This window comes from Oryctolagus cuniculus, chromosome 6 (assembly GCF_964237555.1).
Source record: "Oryctolagus cuniculus chromosome 6, mOryCun1.1, whole genome shotgun sequence".
NCBI lineage: Eukaryota > Metazoa > Chordata > Mammalia > Lagomorpha > Leporidae > Oryctolagus > Oryctolagus cuniculus.
The window spans coordinates 135,663,329-135,687,086 of NC_091437.1; the positions used below are offsets into that span (position 1 = coordinate 135,663,329).

General features: G+C 36.0%; 1 pseudogene; it reads left to right on the plus strand.

Moving 5' to 3' along the window:
* Positions 1-507: 507 nt before the first annotated feature.
* LOC138850097 (protein max pseudogene) overlaps positions 508-23,758 on the plus strand; it is a 94,880-nt pseudogene continuing 71,629 nt past the window's right edge.

Consider the following 23,758-nt stretch of genomic DNA (forward strand, 5'->3'; position numbering starts at 1 on the left):
CAGTGCCTTGATTTGGCTCATGGCTCCAACTCCAGCTTCCCACCAAGGTAAATCCTGAGTGGCAGCAGCGATGGCCCAAGTAATTGGATTCCTTCTAGCCATGTGGGAGACTTGGATTGTGTTTTGGATGGTGTCCCTATCCCCAAAACAGCTGGGCCATTGTGAGCATTTTCAGAGTGAACCAGTGAATGGGAACTCTGTCTCTCTTCCTGTTTTTCTTTCTCTGTATTTCTCTTCCTCTTTAAAAATGTTTGGAAAATTGTCTATTATCAAAAATTATGAAAACCAACACTTAACCCTTTTGTCAAATGCTTCTAAACGTGGTCTTGTAAAAAAAACTTGAGAGAATACTTATGGCATGATTCCAAGATGGCAGAATAATGACAGGGCTAGGAGAAAATAGTAAAACAAATAAACAAACAAACAAAAAAGTGGAGAAAATGCATTTTCAGGGAATGGTTGGAGGGAAAGCTGCAGTGGAGATTCTGCCGAGGGAGGAGGTGCAGCATGGACACAGACACAACAAAGGAGCCCAGCAGCCCTGAGCCAGAGAAAGTGCCAGCTTTGGAAGACAAGGTGAGATCAGACTGCCGAGGCTCATGCCACTGGTGATGTAGCTGTAGGGAAAGCCTAGCGGACTGCACTGTCTTTGAGTTCAGCCCAGAGCCCTGAGTGGAACAAGGTGCTGGCTCACACAGAGAAAAAGAAAAGGAGCATGTCTCTCCGCACCCCTTGACAATAGTGTGTGGCAACCAACTGAGAGAGGGCAGTGCCATTTGGGGCATAAGTAAGTAGCAACTGCTGCAGGTCTCCTGTGTGTAGCCAGCAATTGGCATGGGCACTCACCATCTTGTCAGCAGCTTGGGTACAACTGGTAGAGACAGTTGCCATCTAGTCAGCAGAGTCAAACTCAATAGCTCAGGTGCACGAACTCGTAAACAAGTTTGAAGAAGGAGTCATTCCAACATGAGTGCTGGCTGCAGAGAGTCTTGTAGCTGCCCAGCACTGTTGTCAAATGAGTAGGGCTGCATTGGCTGGTGTTGTGCACACATGTGATCCACGGATTTTACCAGAGGGAAAAATCTATGCTCTCCACTGACTTTGAGTCTGGCTGGGAGGATTAACAAGGGACTAGGCACCCATATACGACTGTGAGGTGCCCCCAGCTGCTCAACATATGACAGGCTCTGGGGCTCTAGACTGAAGCCGCATAGACAGAGCATCCACAGGTGGCTGGCTCTGTGAACATTTCAGCCTATCTGTGGATGAGACAGGGTAGTGAGGTGAATTGTATCCTGTGTACCCCATGGCTGTGGGAGCCTTGAGTGCTGAAACTGGAATTGTGTTGCTGCATCAGAGGGCTCAGGGTATAGCTAGGTCTTTGGGCAATCACTGTGTGCAGCTCCACATGCTTAGAGCTCCCTGATTGCCTACAAGGTCTGTAGTTACAATTAGGACTTAACAGATCTTTTGTGCAGTTCAGGCAGAAGAACAGATAAGTGTTGTAACCACTGAGACCTAATACCTGGGGTTTGATCACCTTGGAAGAGAGGAGGTGAGGATGTGATTATACCAACAGACAGGACCATACCTCCTTCTGTTAATAAGAGGAGATCTACCACACCCAACTTGGGTGTTACCCTGGATACTACCCCACCCTGGAGAACTGACCAGGGCTCTTTGGACATACCTAGCACACTCCTCTGGTTATACACTGAAAGAGCACAATTCCACTAAAGCAGAGAGGCCTAGTTCAAAAATAAAAGCCATCAGTAGGAAAAAAACAACAAGTATCTGTTCAAATGCCTAAAAACAAATGCAGAAATTCGTGAAACAAGATTAAGGAAAACAGCATGACCACTCCAAATGAACAACATAGGATTACTCAGAAGCAATGAGAAGCAAATCCATGAATTAAAGAAATACACGCATGATGTTAATGGAAGTTTTTCCCATGAAATTGAGATTTTAAAGAGAAATTGAAATCAAAATTAAATATTAGAAATTTAAGATTCAATAAGTGAAATGAAAAATGCAGTGGAGAGCCTTAAGAACTGTCTTGGTGAGGCAGAAGATCTTAGAATATTTGAGCTAGAGGACACAACTTTGGAAATTTTTCAGTCAGAACAACAACAAAAAAGAAGAAAATAGAAAAATTCAAAAAAGTGTTGGAGATTTATGGAATTCTACCAAACAACTCAACATACAGGTCTTATGAATTCCTGAAGGCAGAAAAAAGAGAATTGATTAGAAGTCCTATTTAGTGAAATAACTCAGAAAACTTCCAAATTTGGAGAGAGAAAGATACATCCAAATATAGGAAGCACATAGGACTCCTAATAGACATGATCAGAGATCTTCACCACCACCTGTGGTAGTCAAACTTTCAACAGTAAAACATAAATAAAGATTCTAAAATGTGCGTGAAATGCAAGATTACTTTCTGAGGATGTCCAATTAGACTTATAGCCGACTTTTCCTCAGAAACCCTTACAGGCTAGAAGGAAATGGCAAAATATAGTCCAAGTATTAAAATAAAGAAAATGTCAACCCAGAATATAGTACCCTGTAAAGTTCTCTTATGAATGAAGGTGAAATAAAGACTTTCCATAAGAAACAAGAATTGAAAGAATCTGTCAGCACTGGTCCAGCATTACAAAAGATGCTTAAAGATGTGATACACAAAGAAACAAAGAATGAGAATGGAATGAAGCTGGAATTTAACAACTCTTGAATCTCTAGAACATATACAAATACATGGATACTTAACAACATACTACTGAATAAACAATGGGTCTTAGAAGAAATCAAAATAGAGATGAAAAACTTTCTGGAAACAAATGAAGAAGACAATACATGATATGAAAACTTTTGGAATAGAGAAAAAACAGGGTTAAGAGGGACAATTACAGCACTGAGTGCCTACATCAAGAAACTGGAAACATACCAAATAAATGAGCTATCAATGCGTCTCAAAGACCCCCCCCAAAAAAAAACACAACAAAACAAGGCCCCAAATTAATAGGAGTAAAGAAAAATTAAAATTGAAACCAAAAGAGCAACAGAACAGGTCAGTAAAAGGAAGAGCTGCTTCTTCAAAAAAAAAAAAAAAATTGACGCACCATTGGCTTACCTAACCAAAAAAAAAAAAAAAAAAAAAAAAAAGGAAATGTAACAACATGTACAACAGAAATAAAAAAAAAGTCATCAGGAATTTTGATAAAGAACTATATACCAAAAAATTGGGGAAAGTAAAAGAAATGGGTAGATTCCTGACACCTACAATCCACCAAAATTGAGTCATGAAGACAGAGAAAACCTAAACATACCAATAACCAAGAAGGATATTAAAACAGTAATAAAGGCACTCACAATACAGAAAAGACCAGGAACAGAGAGCTTCACTGCTGAATTCTATCAGACTTTTAAAGAAAAATTATTTCTCATTCTTCTCAAGCTCTTCAAAGCAATTGAAAGGATGGAATTCTCCTAAACACCTTCTATGAGTCCAACATCACCATAACTGCTAAGCAACAGAGAAATAAAATGACAGACCAATATCGTTTGATGAACATATATGCAAACATCCTCAATAAAACACTAGCTAACCTAATCAAATAACACATCAGAAAGATCATTCATCCAGACCAGGTGGGATTTAGCCCAGGTATGCAGGGTTGGTACAAAATTTGCAAATCTATAAATGTGATACATCACATTAACAAACTAAAGAACAAAAACCATATGATGATCTCAATAGTTGCAGAGAAAGTATTTGAAAAAATAAAACATCCTTTTTTGATAAAAACCTAAGCAACTTGGTCATAGAAAGATCACTCTCAACACATTCAAAGCAATTTATGACAAACCCACAGCCAGCATCTTACTGAATGGGGAATAACCGGAGGCATTCCCACTAAGATCCAGAAACAGACACGGGTGCCGGCTCTCACCATTGCTATTCAATACAGTCCTTGAAGTTTTATCAAGAGTTATTAGGCAAGAAAAAGAAATCAAAGGGATAAAAATTTGGAAAGAAGAAGTCAAACTATCCCTATTTGCAGATGACATGATTTTATATATAGGGAATCCTAAAGACTGCACTAAGAGATTCCTGGAAATCATAAAAGAATTTGGTGAAGTAGCAGGATATAAAATCAACACAGAAACATCAATAGCCTTTGTATACACAGATAATACCATAGCTGAGAAAGAACTTCTAAGATCACTCTCATTCACAATAGCTAAAAAAATTAAATATCTTGGAATAAATTTAATCAAGGATGTCAAAATCTCTATGATGAAAATTATAAAACCTTAACAAAAGAAATAGAAGAAGACACAGAAGTAGATAAATTTTCCATGTTCATGGATTAGAAGAATCAATATAATCAAAATGTACATATTACTAAAAACAAGTTACAGATTCAATGTAATTCCAATCAAAATACCAATGACATTCTTCTCAGATCCAGAAAAAATGATGCTAACATTCATATGGAAATACAAGAGACCCCAAATAGCTAAAACAATGTTATAAAACTAAAACAAAGCCTGAGGCTACACAATACAAGATTTCAAAGCATACTATTAGGAAGTTGTAATCAAAACAGCCTGGTACTGGAAAAACAAAAACAGGAATAAATACAAAAATAAAAACAGATGTGTAGACCAATGGAACAGAATTGAAACTCCAGAAATCAATCCATACATCTACAGCCAACTTTTCTTTGACATAGGAGCTAAAATCAATCCCTGGACAAGAGCAATCTCTTCAACAAATGGTGGGGCAAAAACTGAATCTCCTCATGCAGAAGTATGAAACAAGACTCTTAACCTTACAGAAAAATCCATTCAAAATAGAAAAAGACCTAAATCTAAGACCCAATACCATCAAATTACTTGAGAAAATTGAAGAAACTCTGCAAGACATTGGCTAGGGAAATACTTAGAAAGATCCCATAAGTACAGGCAATCAGAGCCAAATGGATAAATGGGATTATATCAAATTTAGAAGCTCCTGCACTGCAAAAGAAGCACTCAGAAAAGTGATGTGGCAGCCGACAGAAAGGGAGATAATATTTGCAAATCTTGAACTGATAAAGGATTAATAACCAGAATCTATAAATAGCTCAATAAGCTCAAAAACAACAAATTAATAATCTATCTAAAAATGGGCAAAGGACTTGAAGTGGCATATTTAAAGAGAGGAAATTCAAATGGCCATCAGACACATGGAAAAATGCTCAGGATCCCTAGCCATCAGAGAAATGGAATTCAAAATCACGATGAGGTTTCACCTCACCCCAGTTAGAATGGTGTTCATAGAGAAAGCAACAAATAACAAATGCTGGCAAGGATGTAGGGAAAAAGGTACCTTATCAGTGTTGGGGACCGGCACTGTGATGAAATGGATAAAGCCACAGCCTGCAGTGCCAGCATCACATATGGGCACCAGTTCAAGTCCTGGCTGCCTCACTTCCATTCCAGCTCTCTGCTATGGCCTGGGAAAGCAATAGAAGATGGCCCAAGTCCTTGGGCCCCTGTACCCACGTGGAAGATCTGGAAGAAGCTCCTAGCTCCTGGCTTCGGATTGGCCCAGCTCCTGCTGTTGCAGCCAACTGGGATGTGAACCAGCAGATGGAACACCTCTCTCTCTCTCTCTCTCTCTCTGTCTCTCTCTCTCTCTCTCTCTCTGCATTGCCTTCTCTCTCTGTGTAGTTCTTCAAATAAATAAATAAATCTTTAAAAAAACAATGTTGGTGGAATGTAAACTGGTGCAGATATCTCAGAATTGTGAATCTAGACCTCATATGACCCAGACATCCCACTCAGGGATTTATCCAGATGAAATGAAATCGGCATATGAAAGTGTGATCCATACCCCCATGTTTATTACAGCTCAATTCACAATATCTAAAAAATGTAATCAATCCAGATGTCTGTATACCAAAGACTGAATAACACAATTTTGGTATATATTCATTATGGATTACTATATAGCGGTAAAATAAAAAAAAATGGACTACTGTCATTTGCAACAAAATGGATATAACTGGAAACCATTATACTTAGTGAAATAAGCCAGTCACAAAAAGTCAAATACCATAAGTTTTCATAGGAATGAAACTGACACTGAGTTGTGATGATAGTGAATAGCCCTCATCTCAGCTGTTAAGGAACAGTGTTTTTATTTCTTCATAATATTTGTTGAATTCTTTACTTAATGTAGGGTTAATCTTATGAGTATAAAGTAAACTGAAACTACATCTTTGTAAAATATAAGAATGGGGATAGGAGAGAGGAGGAAGAAGATTGGGAGTGTGGGCAGGCATGAGAGTAGGGTATAAAGTTTTACTAAGTTCCTGAATCTGAATATGTGAAATACATGAAATTTGTATACATTAAATTAAATTTAAAAAATACTCATGGCATGATTTGGTGGGGGGTATTTTTCAGTGCTTTTTGATGCAATTTCCTAACTATAGTCTCTTTAGATAATTGTACTAAATTCCTTGATACCTGCTTATTACTCATCTTTGATAGTATTTTTATACTTCACAATCATATGTCAATATATACTCTTTAAGGAGAGTCTTCCTGTTATTGTCATTTGAACTTTTAATTATTATAAAAATGTAAATTAAATATATTTGTCATATCTAACTATCCTACGAAGTTTGGTAACTTTTGAATTGAAGCTAAGACTCATGATGTCATAAACAACTGTTTTGCTCTGCCTATGTTTTTATGAGACTTTCTTCTGATATCAATATCAAACACCTATCTTTTCTTTCAGGAAATTACTCTATAATATTGACATGAATAATAACAAATAAGATTATTTGGAATATAGGTAACAATTAGAATATAGATGTTGTCTCTCTAGGAGATGGTAAGAAATTATATTGCACAATGAGATGCCATAGAGAGAGGTGGGGAAAGAGACAGAGAAACAAAAGCCTGGTGTCAGATACCAAAAATAAATATTCAGAGGAATAGTATAAAGCAAACATTCTAAATCAAGAGTTAAAAAATTAGTCCTTGTAAAATTAAGATGAGATGCTTGTGAATAGGGAAATGACACAGAAAACACTAAGATATATGACAAAGGGAGTTTTGTAGATAATCATTCTTTAATTAAAAACAGCTTCTTCCTCCTAATTCTGTCAAATGCATTTATGTGCAAGCTGTTATCTTACCTTGAGGCATTTGCAAATATGCCTAATACAGAGTCATGGACATGGCTGATACTTTATTGATATGCAAATATTAAAGAATTTGGTGATATTTATTGCATTTATTAAATTAAAATATTTCACACTTATAGTTAGGAACTGCCACCAGAAATCATTGCTATCCAGATTTGTATATTTTAAATGGTTATTGTTAATGTTAAGCAAAAATAACTACTATCTCAAGCCATTCATAGACATAGGCAATCAAACATTTAGAAACAAAGAAGCAAAAGCAGAGTACCTTAGCAATATTATAGAGATACTTGTGAAAGAAATCACAATATCTAATAATAAAAGTGATTCAAAGAGTGAATTATAGAGTAAGGAATGTGAAAATAAGGGAAACATATTAAAGATGCAGAAAAAAAATCTAAGCAGAGTAAAATGCATAGTCATAGGAGAAACTTATAATGAAGATTGTAAAATGAGGTAAGTAATATTGACAATCACAGTTGTCTGGCTCGTTGATATTCCAAAGTCAAACAACTACTTTATCTTTATTAAGCCCTACTTCATCCCAGCATTTCAGAAATAACTTGAAATTAGGACTTAATAATTTATTCTGAATATTTTCCTATCAAGTCAAATTTGGTTTCAGGGTGTATTTGAGTAGGTATAATTTATAATTAAAGTCAAAAAGGTGGAAATATCTTCAGACATGAACAAAATTAGTACTATTAATAGCTCTTGAATTTTCAAAGGCTTCATGCTGGTTGATGTATCTGTAAGAGTCTAATTTGGGGAATGTGATTCTTTGTATTATATCATGTGGTGTGCTCAAAAATCTTTAACATCTGGCTCACAGGGGTAAGATGAGAAGGGTATGGTTTGTGGACTTGCCAGTTTCTGTGGTGTAAATACTCCCATCATGGAGAATTATTAAATACCTGTTTGGTATAACTGAATGTGGGTTTTGGAAGATATGTGCACAATTATTCTTATGGCATAAAACTGGTGCTAAGCTTCTTTTTATATTTTAAGGAGGAAATAATGGTAATTACTATCCATATATATATATATTTCTAATTATATACTCAACACTCATATGCAAGTAGCATAAGCCCAACTTAGTTTAAGTTTATTCTAAAATGATTTGTGGGTTCTTCACATACTTGGGAAGGTTAAGAGGTTGGACTGATTAAGATATCATGAGATTCAGAAGTTTAAATGATTTATTATCTTTATCTCCTCATGTTCTTACTCTTCTGCCACCCTCTCCTAAATCCTTAAAAAGGGGCCATCTCTAAATTTAAAAAGTTTATGATATGTTAATGCAAACATACATCTAATATAATAAAATAAAAAATATAAATCCCAGGAAGAAGGGATAAAAGGTGTTAACCAGCAATGTATTATTAATTTTCTTGCATTATTAATATTGAGATACTTTTCCCCATTATGACTATATTCGCATGAAAACAGAAAACACCATCTTCTTGATATTTGCTATACTAACTCCAAAGGTACCCTGATTTTATAGAAATACCGTATTTTGGAGAAAATATATTGTTATCCTTTTGGAGTCTTTAGTAGAGCTGAATATTTTTTCTGTAATACTAACAGTATGACATAGTGCTAGACAAACAGATCATACAATATTTCCTAAACATTTTATCTGCTTGTCTTTTAGTATATTTTGAGGTTAGACCTTTCATTGTGTTTGAGTTCTGTCTTTTTTCTTGTTATTTTTGTTGTTTTCTAAACTGATTATAAATCCTTCCAGTCAACAAAATGACTTATGCCTGATCCAGTTAACACCTCAATAATTTTAGTGTTTCTTAACTGTCACAAAAATACAGATAACCTTTTAAGCAATTAGATATTATGATGACACTCTGAAATGCCTAAAAAGTACATAAAATCAATAATAGTGTCTTTTATTTGTAAATTTTTTGAAATTCTGTTTTAACCCTTTGACAATGATATTGAAGTTTCTTATGCAGATTAAATTATTAAAAATAAAGCATGAATTTACTCAATAATGAACTTTTTCCACTTATAGGAGATTCTAATCATAATATGTTTGGTTTGGAGAAGAAAACTTTTCTCAGACTTTACAAGGTTTCATTAATAAATAATGACACATCATAATCTAATTTTTTTAAGTTTATTTGACAGAGTTAGACAGTGACAGAGACAGAGAGAAAGGTCTTTCTTCCATTGGTTCACTCCCCAAATGGCCACTACGGCCAGCGCTGCGCCGATCCGAAGCCAGGAGCCAGGAGCTTCTTCCAGGTCTCCCACGCAGGTGCAGGCACCCAAGCACTTGGGCCATCCTCCATTGCCCTCCTGGGCCACAGCAGAGAGCTGGACTGGAAGAGGAGCAACCGGGACTAGAACCCGGCGCCCATATGGGATGCCGGTGCTGCAGGCAGAGGATTAACCAAGTGAGCGATGGTGCTGGCCCTGCAATCTAATTTTTAAATAGATACAAAGTTCACCTCAAGGCTACTTTGCATCATTGAGGCATAAAAGAAAAATAACTCCTTTTGGGTTATAGTCATATTTTTGCTTCTGTAAGTGCTTATACCTTTGAAAAAATGTAACTGTTCTGAATCTCTCATTACAACTAGTGTCAAGTACCTTTAGTTCTTGCCATTTAATGTTTTAAATGAGTAACAGTGATTTCCAAATCTTGAAATATACAGAACTTATTCTTAGGCGACAAATGAAATATAAAAAATATCCAGCAAATATAATAAAAATAACTACCTAGAGAAGAAATAATTGTATGGAACTTACTCTCTTAAATGCCATTTTAATAGCCTGGTCCAGCAGTTTCATTTTATTTGGCATGGTTTAGTTCAACATTTTGGAGTAAAGAAGTGTTTAGATGTTTACAGGAGTTAGAAATGAATTCTCCACAGATCTCTCATATTGCTGCATGTCCTTACAAAGTCACTGCCTGCCTCTATTATACTTGCATTTTCTAGGAACATAGGGACAATATTTCTTTCTAGTGAAAATGCCACATGTGTTTATTACCTAGTCAACAAAAACACTGTCTCCCTAAAGAAAAAAAGCTCGAGCATGTTTATTATCATTCATAAAATATTCAGATTTCTTCAGCTTATGATTCTCTCCCATGGTCTATACAGCCTTCTTCTGTCCCATTTCAACCACTGTGTGAGAATTAGGGCTTAAGGCATCAAAATAGGAATGCTGATTCACTAGCTGTTCCTTTTTTTCAATGTATGATAATTCATCCTGCATTCGGAAACAGAAGACTTGTATCATCTGTCAGCATCTAAAGAATTCTGTCAATCTAACTTGTTAGCTTGCAAGTTTATAGTCCTTGACAGCAGGTAAATAATTACATTATAGTTGACAATACATTCTAGAACTATTATAGTGGACATTCTTTGCTAAATATAGTTTGTACAATGTATTTATTTAAGAGTTACTTTAAAATGTAGACCTGATTTCCTGATACTGCTATGCTAGAACAGATGGCTTCACAAACATCCTATTTGGATTACTTCTGTAATGTTTTTTTTTCACTTGAACAAAAATTATTGCAGATCTCTAGCTCTCTGGGAGTATTAAATGTTCCTAATTTTTATCATATGACTGATGAGCTTTACTAGAAATTCTGTTTGAATTTATTGAAAATGTTTCATTTTTATGATCAGCGTTAGGTTTTCAGCAAAAATAAATGCAAGAAATAGAGATTTCCAATATTTCCTACCCCAACCAGACAGAGCCTTACTGCCCCGTACTGCAAAGTGGTACATTTGTCAAAATCAGTGAACCTGGACTGATGTTTTATTATCACCCAAAGCAACAGTTTATACTAAGGATCTCTGTTAGTCTGGTAAAGTCTATGGATTTTGGCAAAGATAAAATGATGTGTACCCTTCATAGTAATACAATACAGGTTAGTTTTGCTGTCTTCAAATTCCTCTTGTGAACTCTCTATTCATTCCTTCCTCATCCCCCACTTCCGGGTTATCCCAGGTAATTTTACTGTCTCTCTAGTTCTGCCTTCCAGAATACCTATGGTTGGAATTATGCCCTATGTAGCCTTTTTAGATTGGCTTTTTCATCTTTCATAACGCTCCACATCCATGTCAGCATTTTATGTTGTCAGTGTTTTTGATTCCGGACATTATAAAATGTGTTCTGTTGCATCTCATGCTGTTTCAATTTGCAATTCTTTGAGAACATATAATTGGAGCATTTTTTCATGTCCATGTTATCTGCTTCTTTATTAACTGTATATCTTATTTAGTGAACTGTTTGATCTTTTGTACATATTTGAATTGGGTTGTTTATTTTATTATGAATTTTTTTATTTTTTTAAATTTTTTGACAGGCAGAGTGGATAGTGAGAGAGAGAGACAGAGAGAAAGGTCTTCCTTTTGCCGTTGGTTCACCCTCCAATGGCCTCCAGGGCCGGCGTGCTGCAGCCGGCGCACTGCACTGAGCTGATGGCAGGAGCCAGGTACTTATCCTGGTGAATTTCATAGGAATTTCGAGTAATGGGTTATCTTCTCATTGCCTTTGTGAATTTGTATGTAAGAATCTCTCATTTGAGTGTCCATACAATCAACTAGTCAAGAAAATGAAAGTAACCAGAATTATTTGTCATTGTGGTATTATTTATACAGATATACTAACTCTGATAATCTCTTTATTTAATTATATCTTTTGGTTAACTCAACAAATGTTCCATACATTATAAATCTCTCAGAGAGTAGTTTACTTTCATATGAATTTTGGATTGTTTTTATCCATAACACAATCTTTCTTTTTTTTTTTAATGAGATACTCTGATATGTGATGTGTGTGTCCCAATAAGCATCTTTTTAAAAGATTATTTAAGTATTTATTTATTTGAGAGGTAGAGTTACAGACAGAGAGAAGGAGAGACAGAGAGAAAGGTCTTCCATCCACTGGTTCACTCCCCAAATCACCCCAACAGCCAGAGCTGGACCGATCTGCAGCTAGGAGCCAGGAGTTTCCTCCAGGTCTCCTATGCAGGTACAGGGGCCCAAGCACTTGGGCCATCTTCTTCTGATTTTCCAGGCTATAGCAGAGAGTTGGATCGGAGGAGCAGCCTAGACTAAAACCAGCACCCATATGGAATGCCAGCACTGCAGGCAGAGGCTTAGCCCACTATGCCACAATGCCAGCCCCCAACACATAATCTATATCTATCTATCTATCTATCTATCTATCTATATTATATGTAATGTATATTATATATATATATATATAATTAAGTCTCTGCCCTAATGTAAAACATGGTAAAAATCTAAAAGATAAAGGTCCACAATGAGTGAAGTCAGGGTCTGAAGTACTGGGCCAGTTTCTGCTGTCTTCCAGGCACATTGGCAGGGAGCCAGATCTGGAGTCAAAGATCCAGGACCTGAACCAGACACTCTGGTGTTGAATGCCATCATCCCAGGCAGCAATGGCTTAACCCACTGCATGACAATGCCCATTCTGTGGACTGCATTTTTAATTTCATTTTAGCTCACCTAAATATAAAACCAGATATTTTATACAGTACTTGGAAAACTTTTTAGTATGTATAGAACAACTTCAACTATAAATTTATACATTCTAAATACACAACAAGTAATTCTGATGAAAATTTAACATCTGAATTAGGTTTCTTTAAGTATAAAATATATACTTAATTTTAAAGATTTAGTACAAAAACAAAGAATATACAATATCATCACTTTTTCTATCAATTATATGTTAAAAAGAAATTATTTTAGATACACATCTATATTTCCCCCAACATAGAATGCTTCTTCAGGCCCCATGTTTTCTCATGTGTTCCTCCTTTGGCCTTTCTTTAGCAATGCCTAGGACTGGCCCAATCTACCTTTCCAGTCTTGCTTCAGAGATTACCATTTTATATAACTTTTCTAGTGGCAGAAACACACTATATACTTTTTTTGTGAAAATTTGTAATAATTCATTGAACAGAAGATGTTAAATGTGGCTAGAGGAACTGATCAGATTCACAGATATATTTGATCCACCTAGTTTTTTCCTGACATACTAAAACTGAAACATCAGCAATAAAATCTGTATTTATGTCTTTTCTTAAAAATAATTAACTATAGCCAAGTAGGGTTTGGGACTTGATACTTGGCGGTCTGGCACCATCTATGAGCAGTCTCTCTCTCTCTCTCTCTCTCTCTCTCTCTCTCTTTTTTTTTTTTTTTTTTTTCATTTGAAACACAAAGCTGTTAGTGGGAAATAAACACCAATATAGTGTCTGTGGTCCAATTACAGCACCTATTGAATGCAACTTTTTTTAAAGTCAACATTACATTTAAATGTAGCACACTATTTAGTTTATGAGAAGACACATGCATTTTGAGTAGTAGAATGTCTGATTTGCTTTGAAATACTGGTTACAATATTGAAGACTGGCTGGAAAGAAGGCTCTCTAAGTAATTCTCTTAGGAAAGAGAAGTGTTGGGAAACTGAGTTTATGTAGTTGGATCAGTCTTGCTAAGCAGGAGGATTTCATATACTTGATACAAAATAATCTCTTGATATGGAGGAATTAGTTTTTGTCTCTGTGGATCTTATTAAAACTATGTTTTATTATATTTTTCATGTTAATTGATTAAATGAGTTCTCAGAGGTTCAAATTAAAAGCTTGTTAAAATGAAAATAAAAATGTGGAAGTTGGATAACATTTTAAAAGTCTTTGTAGGCATGCTAGTTCTCTAAATTAGTGACCCTCTTATATTATTTGAAAATCATCCCTTTGTCTTACAATAAGGAGCAAGAACACAGTCCATATGCCACCATGGTTAAAATAAACTATCTATATATCTATCTCTATCATATTATATATCTATCAGTCATCTATTTAGAATATTTATGACTATTCCCAAAGGCCAATGTAGATATTTGCCATATCCTTTATTCTCACACTTGCAAGTTATAAAAGCCGACATACATTGCCTTAAACACATAAAGAGAGTTACTTGGTTTATGGATTCTGACTGCCTATGCCTAGGAAAAGGGTGTGAGAAAAAACATCTAAAAACATTTCAAGGAGCTTATTACTTCAATATCTCATTTATTAAAAACTAATTAATAGGCAGGTTTTAACTCCAGACTAACTGGGATTACTTCCCTTGTGTCAACTTCCTCCTGAAGTTAGGATTCATCATGGAGACCAAATACCTAAAGCAGACCCAAAGCTCACAGAGATGTACTTAATAGTCAAGGGAAATAGAGAATTACTATTTCAACTTTTGCCCAAGTTCTTAAACTTTTAGGTTATTGGACCAAGTTATGATATATCAGTATTCCTGGGCCAATCACTGGGGACAGAGGAATAGTGTCTGCTAATCAACTTAATTCTGTGTTAAATGCAAATCTGTGCAACAACTCTTAGGGTTTGCATTACATGATTAAGGTTACAGAACAGACAAGCATCACCCTGTCTTGAAACTGGGTTTATAATCAGTTCTACCGAAATTACATGATTTCTGTTCAATGAGGAAGAGACAAAATAGAAACTATCCAAGACTTTCCGTCACATCTTGCTTCAAGTGTGTGACTCAGGCCATTGGGAATCTATTACTCCCTTTTATGTCTGCATTCCGTAGTGCATATTTCACACTCAGTTCTCAAACGGTGGCAAGATAGCCAATAGCTTCTCCACATTTAAAACATTCTACCAGTTTATGGGTCAGCATTGTGGTGCAGCGGAGTTAGCCACCACTTGCTACTCAGCATCCCATATCAAAGTCCCTGTCAAGTACTGGCTACTCCACTTTGGATCCAGCTTCTTGCTAATGTTCCTGGGAAGGCAGTAGAACATTGCACAAGCAGCCTACCACTTAGTGAGAGATCAGACCTATATGTTGTGACCATCTGTGGAATGAACCAGTAGAGAGAAATTCTCTTTCTCTCCTCCTATGTCTTTTTCACTCTCTCTCTGTTATTCTGCCTTTCAAATAAATAAATACATCTTCTAAAAAATTTACTAGTTTTAAAAATTAGAGAATAAAAATTCATTGTTCTCAGAGTTCAAATTACCATCTTTAATTTACATTAGACCATCTAGGGTCACACATCTATCTTGAAGCCAATGCTGTAAGATGTATTAATACACATATGAAAAAGCTCAGGATATATGTTATTATTAATAGTAGGGTTTAATGTCAATTCTATTGTGTCTCATGGACTTAAAATGAAGCCCAGGTAAACCACAAAATAAAAATGTGAACTGTTTTCCCTCTTAAAAACAAATAATTAAAACAATATATTTTAAACCAAAAATTCACTCAATTATTTTGTGATAACAAAAGCCAAATAACATATGTTTTATTGAATTTATTGAAGTTTATTGGAACTGGCACTGTGGTACAGTGGGGTAAAGCCCTGGCCTGAAGAGCCAGGATCCCATATGGGCACCGGTTGAGTCCTGGCTGCTCCTCTTCGGATCCAGCCCTCTGCTGTGGCCTGGGAAAGCAGTAGAAGAAGGCCCAAGTCCTTGGGCCTCTGCACCTGCCTGGGCGACCTGGAAGAAGCTGCTGGCTCCTGACATTAGATCGATGCAGCTCTAGCTGTTGTGGCCATCTAGGGAGCGAACCAGTGGATGGAAGAGCTCTCTCTTCCTCTGTCTCTACCTCTCTCTGTAACTCTTTCAAATAAATAAATATAAATATTTTTTAAAAAATTGAAATTTATTTACAGCTGGGGCCAAAATTCACAGTTTTGTACTCTCTTCATCCATCAAGATGCTTTAACTGCATGTCATAAACTGCATAGCTTATAAACAGCAGAGATTTGTTTTTAATAGTTTTGGAGGCTAAGAAGTCCAAGATGAAAGTTCCAGCTGATTTGGTTTCTGATGAAGACCTTCTTCCTGGTTCGATGACAGTTTCTTGCTATGTCCTCACAGGATGGACCAGTTAACTCTCTGGGATATCTTTCTTTTTGTATTTTTTTTAGATTTTTTTAAATTTATTATTTATTTGACAGGAAGAGTTACAGACAGTGAGAGAGAGAGACAGAGAGAAAGGTCTTCCTTCCACTGGTTCTCTCTCCAAATGGCCGCAATGGCTGGAACTGCGCCGATCCGAAACCAGGAGCTAGGTGCCTCCTCTCGGTCTCCCATGCAGGTACAGGGGCCCAAGCACCCTGGCAATCCCCCACTGCCCTCCAGGAGCACAGCAGAGAGCTGGACTGGAAGAAGAGAAACCAGGACTAGAACCCAGCGCCCATATGGGATGCTGGCGCCGCAGGCATCCTAGTGCGCCACGGCACCGGCCCTTGGGATATCTTTCAAGATAGCACTAATCCCAGTTATGACAGCAAAGCCCTCATGATTTAATCATTTTCCAAAGTCTCCATTTTAAATAATATAATTATCTTAGTGGTTAAAATTTCAGCATAAGAATTTTGGGGAAACGTAAACATTAAGACTATAACACTAGATATAACCAAATACGTGGCATGCATGTTCAGTTAAAATCACTTCATTGTGTTAATGACAAGAGATTAATTAAAAACAATTATGAATTTAAAATCCAATGTTGTTAACATTATACTTGGGATTTAATGTCACTGATTTTGAAAGATTTTTTGAATATGCTTTGAATATATAAAGGCTGAATAAGAAAGAGAAAGAGAAAGAGGAGGAGGAGGGAGGAAGGAGGAAGAACAGGTACAGTCACAAGATAGAGTTGATCTTTGGCCTAGCATTCTTTTCTACTTGACTGTAGGAGTCATTGAACATTTTCTTAGAGTAGAAAACATACTTCAAAATTATTTCCAGTTCCATTAAATTATCCAAAACTTATGTAGCATTATACAGCATTATGTAGTATTAATAACCCTGTCAGGAACAAGGTTGATGAACTAAGACGAGAGGGCTAATATCTGAGAGAAAAAAAAGCCATTTTAAAAGGTTTTCCAATTCAAACAGCATTAACATGTTAAATGCTCCATGGATTCTGATTAGTGGACCTGTTCACCATAAAATCTTTGCATGAGTCAATTTCCAGTATTATTTTGCATTCCGCTATTCACTACTCTATATTTAATCATACACAACATACATCATGAATCACACATTTAAACATGACTCAAGCTGTCTGCCTAATATTAGTATAATAAAATTACATTAAATAATGTAACTATAGAAACTTGCCTCCCAAAGACATGGGCTTCATAAACAATGGCTCTCGGTTGAATCAGAGCATTCACCTAAGTCAGAAGTTTCCAATGTAATAGATGTCTATCCCTTCCCTAACACTGAACAATTAAAATACTAAATAGTAAAAGTTGGTCATGTAGCTGCTTTTCCAAGAGGCCTTTCTCCTATGCCTCACCTTTTCTGTCCCTTTATTCATAGCAGTATTGATCACAGAATTCTGCTTAATGCAAGGAGGCACTTAGCTACAACTGAAGAAAGTCAGCATTTACCTGCCCCCAAGAGTTTCTAATACATGAAGACATTGTGTTTGTGTGTGTGTTGCATATATAAATAATAAATATGAACCTTTCAATTAGGTGAATATGTTATTACTTTTATTTATTAACTTTATAATTATTTCATGGTAATTTTTGAGTGAAAGGATGAATAAGTTATATAATTGGCTAAAAGTATACCTCTTAGCAGGTAATTTGAGCAGCATAGGGCAAACAGAAAAAAAATTGAACAGAAAATGTCCTAAAACCTCACAGAAGGTACATATAGCTAAACTTATAACAACTGCAATAAATTTCCACAGTTCTAAAATCTGCTGTAGGCCACAAACAACCAATGTTTTTATGGATTTAATACAAGGCAAATGATTGAAAGTGAGAATTTCTAAAGAAATTGTAATGTGTTTTGAATCATTTTTAATGGACTGAAGTTAGGGGATTGGATCACAACATACCAAGACATTTTCCAAAATGAATGTAACCAATCTGCAGTTTCCTAAATATTCTAAGGAGAGAAATAAAGGTTTAATAGAGGGCTTCCCTTTGGTCATCAATGTAATCCTCTAAAATGTACAGTTTTTGATTTTCTAAGCAATCACTGAATATTTCAGCTGAAATGTAAGAAGTTTGCCTCTGGGTGGCTCTTAACAGCATTTTTTTAAATGTAGCATGATTGGCTATTGGCTTAAAAATAAATTAAAATATGGATATTTTTCAGCCCTGTTGGTTTTCAGGCTTTATTCCAAATGAAGCTAATATGAAAGGTCTCTGAGAAAAAAAAAATCACAAAGACACAACCTGTTCATAAGGTCTTGCAGTAATTAGTACTTCATACCCTGTATTCTGTTCTGTTCTTTTTAGATCCAACCCCATGATTTCGCTAGGAGAAAAAAGAAAAGACTGATTTTTATGGAGTAGTGAAATTACAATGATTGCTTTAAAATTATTCACTAGATTTTATTCTTTTAACAGAGTCTTTTTTACATTTTAGCTCTGTTGGGAGCAGCAGTACACTGCCACTGTTTATCTGGATATTTTCTTTTTAAGTTTCATGTGTGCATATAAATATATAAGCATGGTTATCTTAGGAATGCTTACTATTACAGAAACATAGAGCTCTCCCTTGCTACAAATCTCTTTAGTGGAGATTCTCTTTTTACCTGAGTTAATAGTACTTTATCCCTGGAATTTTTCTCCATTCCTCCTTCTTCAAATACATTGGAGTACTTCATAAAGTACATCGAATGAATGAAATTCATAGCCATGTGTATGAGAGATCTACAAAAAGTTTAGGAAATACAGATTGTGTAAAACTATGCATGGGCTTTAAAATTTTTTGCAGTAGAATATACATTTTTAAATTTCATTCTCCATGCACTGTTTGAAATACTCTTGTGTCTTTGCCACTGAAATTAAAAAGGCCTCTTTGCAATCTGGAAACAAAGTAGCTTGCCTTAGATGAAGGGAAGTAAATGTGGTGAAGTGGTGTAGGCTTGACTTCTGCACTTCCAATCTCTCTCTTCAGAGTGGCCTTAGGGAAGCCTATGGAAAGTTTTCTCACCATATGAGAATAACAATAGCATTCCCTCCACCATGGTTTCATGAGGAGTAAATATAAGTAAAGGAGATGTATAAGAAAAGGAATTGCCAATCAAAATGGAGGTGAGCTGATGTGTTTCATGTTTATTTTTTTATGAGGTATCATTTTTTTAAAAAGGGTATTTATTTATTTGAGAGGCGGAGCCACAGACAGTGAGAGGGGGAGACAAAGAAAAAGCATTTCCATCCACTGGTTCACTACCCTATAGGCCTCAACAGCTAGAGTGGGCCGATCCGAAGCCAGGAGCCAGGAGCTTCCTCCAGGTCTGCCATGTGGGTGCAGGGGCCCAAGTGCTTGGGCCATCTCCTACTGTTTTTCCAAGCAGAGAGCTAGATTGGAAGAGGAGCAACCAGGACAAGAACCAGCACCCAGATGAGCTGTGGTGCCAGGGGTGGAGGATTAACCTACTGTACCACAGTGCTGGCTCTGAGAAGGTGTCATTTTTAGAAAAAAATTTGAACAGTCCAACTGATTATTCATAGACATTATGCATTCTCAGACAAATTCAGACAACCCAAATCAACCCAGCTGCCTTTGGTGACTCCCAGACGTCCACTCTCATCACTACAATGATATTAGGATTGTGAACAATGAATCTTCTCCCTTGTGTGCCTTTTGTTCTAGCTTTATGCAGAATAAAAACACAAAACCCTACTTTTAGTTTTGAGCAGAGTTTCTGTAGTGAGTTCAATCAAAATATACCCAGTGTCATAAAAACCAAGGGAATTGAAGATAATATTATATTTCATGAAATGAAGTCACTTTTAAGAGTGATTTTCTAAGATTTAAAAATAGTGAGTTTTTCTTTGGTGAGGCCTCATCGGTTTTCTACAAACTTTGTGAAATGTCTCACCTTATATTGTTTTCAATAGATTTCCAAATTGGCAAACACCAAATATTCTCTACATTTGATCTATTGCGTTTCTAAAGTATTTTCTTTTGTGAAATAGACATACAAAATGTACAAGTGAGCTGTACTGAAAAATGTATTTAAAGACTAATTATAAAGATCAGCTGAATTGAGCCCTTGATAAATAAATTCAACTAATTTTCTCAGAATCACAAGAAATACAACAAAATTTGGAATGCATAGTTATAAAATATATCTTAGAATATGTTGCTTTTGTTTGCTTCCTCAGAGATATTCTCAACTTGCTGTTTTCCCTAAGAAATTCACAACACATGTACCTTTCCCAAATAGGGGACACTAATCACAATTTCGGGCATCCTGTTTGAAAAAGATCCTGAGAAATTCAAAAGATATACATTGAAAGCAGGAACAGAATCTAGAAGAATGTATTTTCCAGAAATGTTAACAACCTGGTTTGTATGTCCACATAAGAATTATTATTGGTAAGTTCTTTTTAGGAATCAAAACCCTGAGAATGTTTGTCTTCCTTTTTAGACTCAAGAATTGAAAATACCCAGGGGTGGCCCTCAGGAGAGATTGGAACTCCATCAGAAATAGGAAAATAGAATAAATAGAAGCACACAACAGGAATCCAGAGGAAAGTTTTTTATCCCACAGAGATCCAGTGTTCATGGTCCAGATTGTTGCTGCTGTCACACATTTAGTTCAGGGGGACACAGTGAAAATTAATTTATTTATTAACTAAACAGGAAACTGTGTTACTTCCATTAACACACACTCTATCAGACATGATTGGATCTCACAAAATCTGATTCTTTTTCTCAAAATGTATTGTGATTCACGTTATATAACTGTGGGTAAGTACTGCATGTTCTTTTCTTCCACATTCCCTTTAATGCGCCTGTCAACCAAACTTCAGGTGATTCACTCTTCCATTTCTATTCTAAGATCTAGACTGGGAGTGAGAAGAGACAGGAAAGATACATGAGGATGTGTGAATTTCATCCTTTCATTTTATTTCCATGCCCAGTGTTAATAATTGATCTTCTCAGGGAGACCATTTCTGCTTTGGGGCACACGGTTCCCTGCAAGGCCATTCATAGGATGTTTTGGTAAATGGGCTGTGGGTTAGGTGACTCTTCTTGCTTTCACAGGAAGCAATCCTCATGATGCCCTGGCTTGTGAGTAACATCTCTTCTACAAGGTCATTGTCATGGCAATTCAAGGCCTAGGTATGAGAGCTATCGCTGTCTCAGGATGCAGAACTCACAAATAATCTGTTAAGGATTCTTAAGAGCAGTCAATTGTGCCATTTCTGTTTCAGCTAGGAGACACTCCAATTCAAAATGGTGAGACCAAATAGTCCATGGACATTTTAGCTATCAGACGTTTGATGGAAACTCTGATTAATTTATGTTTGTCTTTTCTTGTCCTTTCTATGCATTACCTACATCAGCTTAATTTTTCCTTAGTAGCCAAGTGTAACAAGCAGTTCCAGGCCTAACATCCACAGAATACATTATCTGTAAATACAAAGAGTGTTCCTTTTCTGAATTATAGAGCAAAATACTGGGATTTGTCCTGTGTTGCTATTAGAGGTTTATTTCAAGAGGGACCTACTTTGTACTGAGACTGTAGCAAGATTCAAAATTCTGACTGGACAACTGGGGTGCCCCTTGAGTCTGGGAGTGGCCTTGAGACTTCCTGAACTGTAAGGCTATTAGGCACTTGCTGACTGTAGCTAGAATTGCAATGAGCACTACAACTCGTGTCTCTTTTTCTTAGTTCTTTTACAAGCTTTGAGCAATTCTGAATGTTTAATAAATCACACTTTTTCCTGAATGAGAATTATGAAAAACTAATGGCTATCCTCTCTCTTTGTTTGCAAAGGTCACTGATGAGATAGCTTAGCATAACTGACTTGTTTTCATACCACAAAAATCATATTTTTATAATAGAGTTCATATTACCTGTTTGCATATATGTGTGTGTGAAGGATGATATTATACCTTAAAGTACAGAGTGATGCTTCCTTTTTTTAAACTTTTATTTAATAAATATAAATTCCCAAAGTACAGCTTTTGGATTACAGTGGTTTTTTCAACCCATAACCTCCCTCCCACCCACAACCCTCCCCTCTCCCGCTCCCTCTCCCATTCAATTCACATCAAGATTCATTTTCAATTATCTTTATATACAGAAGATCAGTTTAGTATATATCAAGTAAAGATTTCAACAGTTTGCACCCACACAGAAAAACAAAGTGTAAAGTACTGTTTGAGTACTAGTTATAGCATTAATTCACATTGTAAAACACATTAAGGACCGAGATCCTACCTGGGGAGTAAGTGCACAGTGACTCCTGTTGTTGACTTAACAATTGACACTCTTGTTTATGGCATCAGTAATCACTGTGGGCTCTTTTCATGAGTTGCCCAGCCTTGGAAGCCTCTTGAGTTTGCCAACTCTGATTTATTTAGACAAGGTCATAGTCAAAGTGGAAGTTTTCGCCTCCCTTCAGAGAAAGGTACCTCCTTCTTTGATTCACCATTCTTTCCAGAGTGATGCTTTCTAAAACAATAATCTTGTCAAAATATTATAACATAGGTTCTAAAAACAACTAATAATTACATATGATAATCCTTGAATTAATTAAAATAAATGTCATTCTACAATATATATTTATATTCTAATAAATTAAACATCCTCTATTATTTGTTACACAGGATTTAAGAATCTATTTATTATACAAATATCCAACATTTGTGAATAAAGTGATGACAAAAATGGAAAAATCCTCCATGCTCACGGATTGGAAGAATCAACATCAGCAAAATGTCCATTCTCCCTAAAGCAATTAATAGATTTAATGCAATACCAATCAATATATCAAAGGCATTCTTCACAAATCTAGAAAAAATGATGCTAAAATTCATATGGAGATGCAAGAGACCTCAAATAGCTAAAGCAATCTTGTACAACAAAAACAAAGCCGGAGGCATCACAATACCAGATTGCAGGACATACTACAGGGCAGTTGTAATCAAAACAGCATGGTACTGGTACAGAAACAGATGGATAGACCAATGGAACAGAATTGAAACACCAGAAATCAACCAAAATATCTACAGCGAACTTATATTTTATCAAGGATCTAAAACTAATTCCTGGAGTAAGGACAGTCTATTCAATAAATGGTGCTGGGAAAACTGGATTTCCACGTCAGAAGCATGAAGCAAGACCCCTACCTTACACCTTACACAAAAATCCACTCAACATGGATTAAAGGCCTAAATCTATGATCTGACACCATCAAATTATCAGAGAACATTAGAGAAACCCTTCAACATATTGGCACTGGCAAAGACTTCTTGGAAAAGACCCCAGAGGCACAGGCAGTCAAAGCCAAAATCAACTATTGGGATTGCATCAAATTGAGAAGTTTCTGTATTGCAAAAGAAAGAGTCAGGAAAGTGATGAGGCAACCAACAGAATGGGAAAAATGTTTGCAAAGTATGCTACAGATAAAGTATTAATAACCAGAATCTACAATGAGATCAAGAAACTCCACAACAACAAAGCAAACAATCCACTTGAGAGATGGGCCAAGGACCTCAATAGACATTT